Source organism: Mobula hypostoma, unplaced genomic scaffold, assembly GCF_963921235.1.
Source record: "Mobula hypostoma unplaced genomic scaffold, sMobHyp1.1 scaffold_192, whole genome shotgun sequence".
NCBI lineage: Eukaryota > Metazoa > Chordata > Chondrichthyes > Myliobatiformes > Myliobatidae > Mobula > Mobula hypostoma.
Genome location: NW_026948212.1, coordinates 92,501 through 102,535, shown reverse-complemented (window position 1 = coordinate 102,535; position 10,035 = coordinate 92,501). Strand labels below are relative to the sequence as shown.

The 10,035-nt window shown below is 50.7% G+C and overlaps 1 protein-coding gene across 2 annotated transcripts in view; it reads right to left on the bottom strand.

The window, feature by feature from the left end:
- Positions 1-5,939: 5,939 nt before the first annotated feature.
- The window catches only part of LOC134341876 (zinc finger protein 420-like), a 54,310-nt gene continuing 50,214 nt past the window's right edge, over positions 5,940-10,035 (bottom strand). The window contains exons 6-8 of one of the 2 annotated variants that reach the window (XM_063039813.1): positions 8,774-8,842; positions 8,512-8,617; positions 7,538-7,767 (exon numbers count right to left, since the gene is read on the bottom strand). The gene's annotated coding sequence lies outside the window, so the exon portion shown is untranslated. Of the gene's footprint in view, positions 6,075-7,537; positions 7,768-8,511; positions 8,618-8,773; positions 8,843-10,035 lie in introns of those variants that run through there. The other variant, XM_063039812.1, reaches the window with a different exon arrangement.

Genomic DNA, 10,035 nt, shown 5'->3' with positions numbered 1-10,035 from the left:
GTCTATCATTTAATTATCTGTGGTGTACTGTCTGATATTTGCGTTGTGGGTTTGTGATTGGGTGTACACTGTAAAGCATCCACCCAAACTCGAATACCCTGTTCGGCGGGGCCGAAAGCTGATTCTCATAGACAATCGCGAGCGGGCGAGCCTGAGGGTTACACAGGCTAAGTCTGACACTGAGAAGTGACTAAATTTCAAATGTGGTCAGCGGGTTTGGCTGAATTGCGGACACTATTCGTTCGCTGTTATTGGTCCCTTTAAGGACATTAGGACAATGAACCTGCGATGACACAACTTACAACTTGCCCGCTCCAAGAGAATGCATCCCTCCTTTCATGTATCGAAAATGAAACCCTTACTTTGTAGGCCCTCGATCCCGATTTCCAAACAATCCCACCACCGCCACTAAAGATCATAGACGGTGAAGCTGCCAACACAGTCCGGAGACTGCTAAAATCACAGAAATTAAAAGGACTACTCCAATACTTGGTAGGTAGGAGAGACATGGTCCAGAGGAACAGTGTTAAGTTCCTTCCTGGAATATTTCAGATTTTCATCGTTTGCATCCAGAGATTCCTGGGCAGCCAGGTGCTGGCCGTAGGGGTGAGTCTCTGTCACAACCTCGGTCATCGGTGGAGTATTCTGAGGGCTTTGAGTTCTTTTGAATTGTATACGTTTTATTAATTATAATTATAATGTATTGTTGCACTTCGGGCTATTTTTACTCTCATGGCCCCTTTCTGGCTCTTCTAACTTCATTCTTCAGTTCCTTCGTGCTAGCCTTATAGTCTTTTAGAGCTATATTTTTTGAACTTAGTTTTATGAACGTTTCATAAGCTCTTCTTTTGTTCTTGACTAGATTTACAACAGCCTTTGTACACCACGGTTTCTGTACCCTACCATCATTTCCTTCTCTCATTGGGACGTACCTATGCAGAACCCCATGCAAATATCCACTGAACATTTGCCACATTTCTTCCTTACGTTTTCTGAGAACATCTGTTTCCAATTTATGCTTCCAAGTTCCTGCCTGATGGCCTCAAAATTCCCCTTCCTCCAATTAAACGTTTCCCTGGCTTGTCTTTCGTATCCCTCTCCAATGCACTAGTATAGGAGCTAGAATTGTGATCACTAACTCCAAAATGTTCTCCCACTGAGAGACCTGACACCTGACCAGGTTCATTTCCCAATTGCAGATCAAGTACAGCCTCTACTCATGTAGACTTATCTACATATTGTGTCAAGAAACCTTCCTGAACACACCTGGCAAACTCCACCCCATCTAAACCCCTCACTCTATGGAGATGCCTTCAATATTAAATATTCCAGCACAACAACCCTATTATTATTACCCCTTTGCAGAATCTGTCTCCGTATCTGTTCCTCGATGTCCTGTTACTTTTGGGTGCTCTATAAAAAAAAACAGTCGAGTTATTGACCCCTTTCTATTCCTAACTTCACCCACTGATATTCTGCAGATAACCCCTCCCTGACATCCCCCTTTTCCGCAGCTGTGACACCATCCCTGATCAACAGTGCCACGCCCCCACCTCTTTTGCCTCCCTACCTATCCTTTATGAAACATCTAAAGCCTGGCATTTGCATTCTTCCCTCTGAACCATCCCAGTCTCTGTAATGGCCACAGCATCGTAGCTCCAAGTGCTGATCGACGCTCTCTGCTCATCCGCTTTATTCACAATACTCCTCGCTTTAAAATAGATTCATCTCAAACCTTCGGTCTGAGCGCGTCTCTTCTCTATCTGAGAAGACAGAGACACTGGGCCTGAATCTCCAGAGGGTTCCTGTGCTGTGAAAGACGTTCTGCCTCGTCCCTGTGCCGAAGACACCGCGCCCCAGCGGCCTCAGTGACTACAGACCGGTGGCATTGACCTCCCACATCATGAAGACCCTGGAGAGACTTGTTCTGGAGCTGCTCCGGCCTATGGTCAGGCGAGACGTAGATCCCCTCGAGATCGCCTACCAGCCCCGACTAGGAGTTGAGGATGCCATCGTCTACCTGCTGAACCGTGTCTACGCCCACCTGGACAAGCCAGCGAGCACTGTGAGGGTCATGTTTTTTGACTTCTCCAGTGCGTTCAACACCATCCGCCCTGCTCTGCTGGGGGAGAAGCTGACAGAGATGCAGGCGGATGCTTCCCTGGTATCATGGATTCCTGATTACCTGAATGGCAGACCACAGTACGTGTGCTTGCAACACTGTGTGTCAGACAGAGTGATCAGCAGCACTGGGGCTCCACAGGGGACTGTCTTGTCTCCCTTTCTCTTCACCATCTACTCCACGGACATCAATTACTGCACAGAGTCTTGCCATCTTCAGAAGTTTTCTGATGACTCTGCCATAGTTGGATGCATCAGCAAGGGAGATGAGGCTGAGTTAAAGGCTACGGTGGGAAACTTTGTCACATGGTGTGAGCAGATTTATCTGCAGCTTAATGTGAAAAAGACTAAGGAGCTGGTGGTGGACCTGAGGAGGGCTAAAGCACCGGTGACCCCTGTTTCCATCCATGATTTCAGTGTGGACATGGTGGAGGATATCAAATACCTGGGGATACGAACTGACAATAAACTGGACTGGTCAAAGAACACTGAAGCTGTCTACAACAAGGGTCAGAGCCGTCTCTATTTCCGGGAGGAGACTGAGGTCCTTTAACACCTGTCGGACGATGCTGAGGATGTTCTACGAGTCTGTGGTTGCCAGTGCTGTCATGTTTGTTGTTGTGTGCTGGGGCAGCAGGCTGAGGGTAGCAGACACCAACAGAATCAACAAACTCATTCGTAAGGCCAGTGATGTTGTGGGGATGGAACTGGACTCTCTGACGGTGGTGTCTGAAAAGAGGATGCTGTCCAAGTTGCATGCCATCTTGGACAATGTCACCCATCCAGTACATACTGTACTGGTTGGGTACAAGAGTACATTCAGCCAGAGACTCATTCCACCGAGATGCAACACAGAGCATCATAGGAAGTCATTCCTGCCTGTGGCCATCAAACTTTACAACTCCTGCTTTGGAGGCTCAGAGACCCTGAGTCAATAGGCTGGTCCTGGACTTATTCCCATCTGGCATAATTTACATGTTATTATTTAATTATTTATGGTTTTATATTGCTATATTTATACTCTATTCTTGGTTGGTGAAACTGTAACGAAACCCAATTTCCCTCGGGATCAATAAAGTATGTCTATCTATCTATCTGTCTATCGATCTATCACCTGCCTATCGTCCCTTTCACACTGTCTCCAGCCTTTCTCTATTTGTCAGCCAACCTCCCTTTCCTCCGTCAGGTCAGCTCGATTCCCAACCCCCACCTCCCGTAGCAATGCTAGTTTAAACTTTCCCCAATAGCCTGAGCAAACCTCCCCGCCAGGATATTGATCCTCTGGAATTCAAGTGCAACCTGTCTATTTGTACAGTTCGCACCTGCCCACAGAGAGGTCCCAATGATCCAAAAATCTGAATCACTGCCCCTTGCCACGCACTTATGCTCTACCTCATCCGAGTCCAACATACACTATCACGTGGCACCGGCAGTAATCCCGAGATTACTAACTTTGAGGTCCTGCTTCTCAACTTCCTTCCTAACTCCCTGTAGTCTGTTTTCAGGACCTCCTCCCTTTTCCTACCTATGTGGTTGGTATCAATATGTACCACGACCTCTGTCTACTTCCTTCCCATTGCAAGATATCGTGGACGCGATCAGAAACCACCCGGACCTTGTCACCTGGGAGGCAAACTACCATCCGCATTTCTTTCCTGCGTCCACAGAATCACCTGTCAGACCCCCTAACTGTTGCCATCCTCTTCGTTTCCCTACCCTTCTGCGCCACAAGGCCAAACTCTGTGCCAGAGACTCGACCACTGTTGTTTACCCCAGGTAGGACTCCTCCCCCTGTCATGGTCCGGTCCGTGAAGTCCGTATTCCGGTTCAAGGTCCGGTCCATCGACCCTTACTCCAGATTTTCCTATCTACCTTGTTTCTGTTCTTGTTGAGTTCTAATTGAGGCAGCTGATGCTCGTTGGGACTGGCAACATAAATACCTTCAGAGACCCAGGCGTGGCTCTTGGATTGTTCTTGTCTTTGCTCCTTGTATCCCTTCCTCTGCCTTCTGTTTCCTCGCCTGAAGCCCTGTCTTGTCTTGGCGGTAACTCTCGCCTCGCCTTGCCTTGTCTTGCTGGTAACTCTCGCCTCGTCTCGCCTGCAGTCTTGTCCTGGAGCCACCCTGTACTTAGCCCCACTTCCTGTCCCTTGCCTCCGTCGGGTGGTGAACCGCGCCCTGCCCAGGAATACCGCACCCTGCCCAAGAGTGTCGCGCCCCGCCCAGGAGATCCACGCCCTGCCCAGGTGAACCGCGCCCTGCTCCGGAGGAGCCTGCCTAGTCTCAAGCCTAAAGACTCCAGCCTCGCCTCGCCTCAAGTCTCCTGACTCCAGCCTCCAGCCCAGACTCGCCTCGTCTCCTGCCTCCAGCCTTCAACCCAGCCTCGCCTCTTGTCTCTAGCCTCAAGCCTGAAGATTCCAGCCTCCTGCCTAGCACAAACCTGAAGACTCAGCCTCCTGCCTAGCCTCAAGCCTGAAGACTCCAGCCTCCTGCCAAGCCTCGCCTCCAGTCTCCTGCCTCCTGCCAAGACTCGCCTCAAGTCTCCTACCTCCTGCCAAGACTCGCCTCAAGTCTCAAGCCTGAAGACTCCAGCCTCCTGCCTCCTGCCAAGCCTCGTCCTTGCCTAGTTCTGGGGTCCGAGCCAGAGGCAAGAGCCATGTACTGGGTCCTTGTCCAGTCTCTGGCTCGGAGTCCATGCTGCTTCCTGCCAAGCCTCGACTCTAGCCTCAAGCCTCAAGCCTGAAGACTCCCGCCTTGTTCTGCCTGCCTTCCAAGCCTCGCCCTTGCCTAGTTCTGGGGTCCGAGCCAGAGGCAAGACCCATGTACTGGGTCCTTGTCCAGTCTCTGGCTCGGAGTCCATCCTGCCTCCTGCCAAGCCTCGCCCTTGCCTCGTTCTGTGGTCCGAGCCAGAGGCAAGGCCCAGGTACTGGGTCCTTGTCCAGTCTCTGGCTCGGTGTCCAAGCCCGGGCTCCTAGCTCTTTTGTCCAGTTCTGTTCCAGGTTCCTGGTTTTCCTGTCCATGTCCTTGCCCTCACGCTGTATCCTAGTCCTGTCCCTAGTACTTCAGTGTCTGTGTCTTGCAATCGGGTTCGTTCTCAGCCATCGCCCTATGACACCCCCAAGAGTACTCATACATGCGTACTTATTGTTAAGGGGGACAGCCACTGGGGTATTCTCTAGCATTTCCCTCTTTACCTTCCCTCTCCTGACTGTTACCCACTTACCTGTCTCCCCAGGCGCCGGAGTGACTACCTGCCTATAGCTCCTCTCTATCACCTCCTCACCCTCCCTGACCAGACGAAGGTCATCGAGCTACAGCTCCGGTTCCCTAACGCGGTCCCTAAGGAGCTGCAGCTCGGCGCACCTGGTGCAGACGTGGCCGTCCGGGAGGCTGGGAGTCTCCAAGACCTCCCACATATGACACCAAGCACAGAAAACCGGCCTCACACACATACTTTCCGTCTGTATTCTATACAATTAACCTACCTCGCCTCGATCGTTTATGGCAGAAGCCCCGTTGAACCAAAGCCTTACTACACTGTCTCCCTCTACTCTGTCGCCCGCTGTATGAAGCTGTCTTCTTTTTAAACTCTTCTCAGTGTTTCCTCTGGCTGCCGTCCACGCGCTTGCGCAGTCGTGCCCCGTTCAAACCGCTGAAGAAATGAAGAGGCAGCTCCAGCCCCTCAAGTTCTTGACTGTCCTGATTCTCCTCCAGTGAAGATCTGCCCGAGTTATTCAAGACCTCGCTTGTCTCCTTGGTTAATGAAATACCTATTTTGCTTTAACCTTTCCGAGTCTCTGTGTGATCCTGTGCTTTGTTGCGGAGGTACAGCGTGACACTGATAGATTAAGAAAAGTATTTATCAGAAGTGATTCCAAGTTACTGAAACATTGATCTGAGCCCTTGTGGAGAAATGTCCTCTTCCGTCGCAGTCGCGTTCCTGTGGGATCCTTCGCTGCGAAATGGAAGCAATGGATTTGAGTCACACAGGATGGTCTATGCCAACCATTTTCCGTGGCCAGCAATCACCAACAGAGGTCTGATTCCCGCCGCTCTCCGAAAGGAGTTTGTGGGTTCTCTCCATGACCATGCTGGTTTCCTCTGTGTGCCCGGTTTCCTCCCACAGACCACAGGCTTTTCGATAGAGAGGGGGTTTAAATTAAGGGTGATCTGTGCCACAAGGGTTAGTAAGTTGTGGGCAGGTTACGCTGGCGCTAGAAGTGTGGTGATACCTGCCGGCAGGCCCCAGCACAATCCTCCCTGACAGCAGTGACACATTTCACTCTCTTCTTGACGTACTTGGGACGAAGACCATCTTTAACCTTTAAAGGCCCTTCTATTGGAAGGCCTTTTAATGTTGTTAATGTACCTGTCTCTGGTACTTCCACCAGCAACTCATTCCATTCCGTAATCTCAGCACCCTCTGGGTGAAAATGATCTCCCTCCAGTCCCCTTTTAAATCTCACACCTTCTGTCAGGAAGATCCCGTTCACTGGGATAAACACTGCAAGTATCTACCTCATCGAGGGCCCTCAGAATTTAATATGCACCCGCAAGGTCGTCTCTCGGTCCTCTGCTCGCCAAGGATTAAAATCCAAAGCTACCTATCACCTTGATGTAACACTGGCCCTCGAGAGTCAGCAGCATCCTCCACAATCTCCTGCACCCTTTCCAGCTCAATAAGTTAGGGGGAATATCTAACTTGAGTGGACACATTTTAAGGTGTTTGGAGGAAAGTACAGGCGGGAATCTCAGAGGTAGGATATTTACACAGAGATTGGCGGGTGCGTGGAACTTTCTGTCAGGGTCGGTGGTAGAAGCAGATACACTAGCAGCCTCTTTAACAGCACAGGCACCGACCCATCAGTCCATCATCCTTCTGGTCCCTTAGACTAATATTAGATTGATACCATAGATTAATCTTAGAGTAGGATCTGTTTCTGTGATGTACTTTTCCATGTTCAAACATCATAGCACAGTACAGGGCCTTCGTCCCACTATGTTATGACAAAATTTTAAGGTCAATCCAATCCTTCCCTCCCACATAGCCCTCCAGTTTTCTGCCATCCATGTGCCCACCTCTGACATCCCCCGTATATTTTCCTCTGGTCACCGAGAAACTATGCCCCCTCGCATCGGCCATTTCTGTTTCGGAAAACAGTCTCTGGCCATCCACTTGATCTGTGCTTCTTATCATCCTGTAAAGCTCTATCAAATCATCTCTCCTTCCTCTTCGCTCCAAAGAGAAAAGGTCGCTCAACATATCTTCATTAGACACTTTCTCTGATACAGACAGCGTCCTGGCGAATCTGCTGTGCACACTCTCTAAAGCTTGCACGTCCTTCCTATAACTGAGGCGACCAGAACTGAACAAGGGAGTCCAAGTTGTGTCTAACCAGGGTTTTATAAAACTGCAACATTGCCTTGTGGCTCTTGAATTCAACCCCCCAAATACTGAAGGCCAACACACCGTACGCCTACGTAAACACCGTGTAAACTTGCGTGGAATCTGTGGACGTAGATCCCGAGATCTCTCTGCTCTTCCTCACCGATGAGAATCCTGCCATTCAGCCTGCGTTGTGTTGCTCTGTTAAACGGCCTTTTCCTCTGACATGTATTTGGTTTATGGGGAGATCGGATACCGCTGGCTTAACGGGGATAAAATGGGAGGGATTCAATCGTCAGATAGGCTGGAGGAAGGGAGGGGAGAGAAAGGGAGTGGAGTGGAGGGGATGAGACGACACTCTTCAGGAGCGTGGAGGGGTCTGCAGGAGAGGGAGGTGGGCAGTCGGGGCGAGTAGGGGGTAGGAGGCAATGGAGATGAAAGGGCGTGATTGAGCAGAACAGGGTGAGGATAGGCTGTCAGAGTGCGAGTGCAGGGAGGTCAAAGGTGTGCACGGAGGATGTTTTTGGGTCCGGGGCTGGCTGGGATGGGCGTGCAGAGCGAGTGGAAGGGACCGAGGGGCGACGGGCTCGGAGAATCTGGGGAGATGGGGGCAGAGGAGTGGACGGAGGGTGGGGGGGTCGGGTGGAGAGGAATTGGACGGGAGGATGTGACGCAGTGAGCGAGTGGATGGAGTGGTAGAGAATATGTAGAAAGGGATACGGAGGGTTTGAGGGAGAGGCGAGAGGGTGAGTGTAGAGGAGTCAATATGTGGAAGGGTAGGGTGTTGGCAGAGCGAAGCTGTGTAGAGGGATATGGAGCGCGTAAGGAGAGGGATTGGAGGGAGGGGTGCCGTGCGGTCTGAAGCTGCAAGGAGTGACATTGAGTGGGACTGTGGAGAGCGCGGTGGGGCAGAAACCACTGGGCAGGGAACAGGGAGGAGGTGTGTCCGCTGGCAGGGTGGCAGTGAGTGGTTCGGGAGGAGAAAGAGGAGGGGGCAGGTGCCTACCTGTCTCGTAGCAGTCGTAGACGGTCACGTAGGCGTCCTGAAGATTCTCCACCACGAAGACTCGGTGAAGAAGAGCAAACACTTCGACAGGCAGGAACTTGTGCATCTGTAGGCCGAGCGGTGGGTTGGCGATTCAGTACGAGATCTCCTCCGCACGTCCCCTGCTCCCCCAGTGTCCCAGACGCACCTTCCTCCCTCCCCCTCCCCCCCCCAACAGTCAGGACCACGCTGAGACAGAGGAGACGGGGTCCTCGCCACTCACCTCTGGAATGTACATCAGCAAGTGCCCGTCCTGTGACTTTGACCTGCTCACACGAGGATGGCTCGGCTTCTGTAGCAGAGAGAGAGTTATTTACAAAGATGAAAAAGATCAAATATTAGTTGCTGATTTTTTTTCTTTAAGTCTGCCTGAGGCGGTCCCAAGCCCGGCTGTGAACATGACAACATAAGAAATAGGAGCAGAAATAGGCTATCTGACCCGTCGAGCCTGCTCTGCCATTCAATATGATCATGGCTGAGCTGGCCACGGACTCATCTCCGCCTTCCTGCCTTTCCCCCACAACTCTTAATTCCCCCAATAAGCAAGCGTCTATTCAAACTTGCCGTAATCATATTTACTGATGTAACCTCCACTGCTAATTGGACAGATAATTCCACAGATTCATCACTCTCTGGGAAAAGAAGTTCCTTCTCATCTCCATCCTAAATATACGGCCCCGAATCTTGAGGCTATGTAGTACTCCAAGTGTGGTCTGACCAGAATCAGATATAGTTGTAACATTACCTCTCAGCTCTTAAACTCAATCCCACGGTTGATGAATGTCAATGCACCGCATGCCTTCTTAACCACACAGTCAACCTGCGCAGCGACTTTGAGTGTTCTACGGACTTAGACCCCAAGATCCCTCTGATCGTTCACACTGCCAGCAGTCTTACCATTAATAGTATAGTCTGCCATCATATTTGACCTTCCAAAATGATGGTATCTGGGTTGAACAACATTTACCTGGGTTGAAATCCATCTGCCACCTCTCAGCCCAGTTTTGTATCCCGTCGATGTCCTGCTGTAACCTTTGACAGCCAGTCACAGTATCCACAACACCCACATCCTTTGTGTCATCAGCAAATTTAATAGCCCATCCCTCCACTTCCTCATTTCATGTAATTTATACAAATCACGAAGAGAAGGGCTCCCAGAGAAGATCCCTGAAACACACCACTGGTCACCGACCTATATGCAAAACATGACCCGTCTACAAACACTCTTTGACTTTTCTGTGCGAGACAATTCTGGATCCACAAAGCAAGGTCGCCTTGGATTCGCGTGTTCCTGGGTCCCTTTGGGTGTTGGATGTGCGTCGTCATATCGATTTGGGGATGCGTGCACATCTCGGGAGGTGTCGGCAAACCTGGGGTTCGATGGCCCAAGGGTTTGCACATGGATTTAGAGGCGCGCACAGATTTGAGAGAGCTGCTAAATTTGGAGCTGCACACAGATTTCGAGCTGTCAGTGAAGTTGGGTGT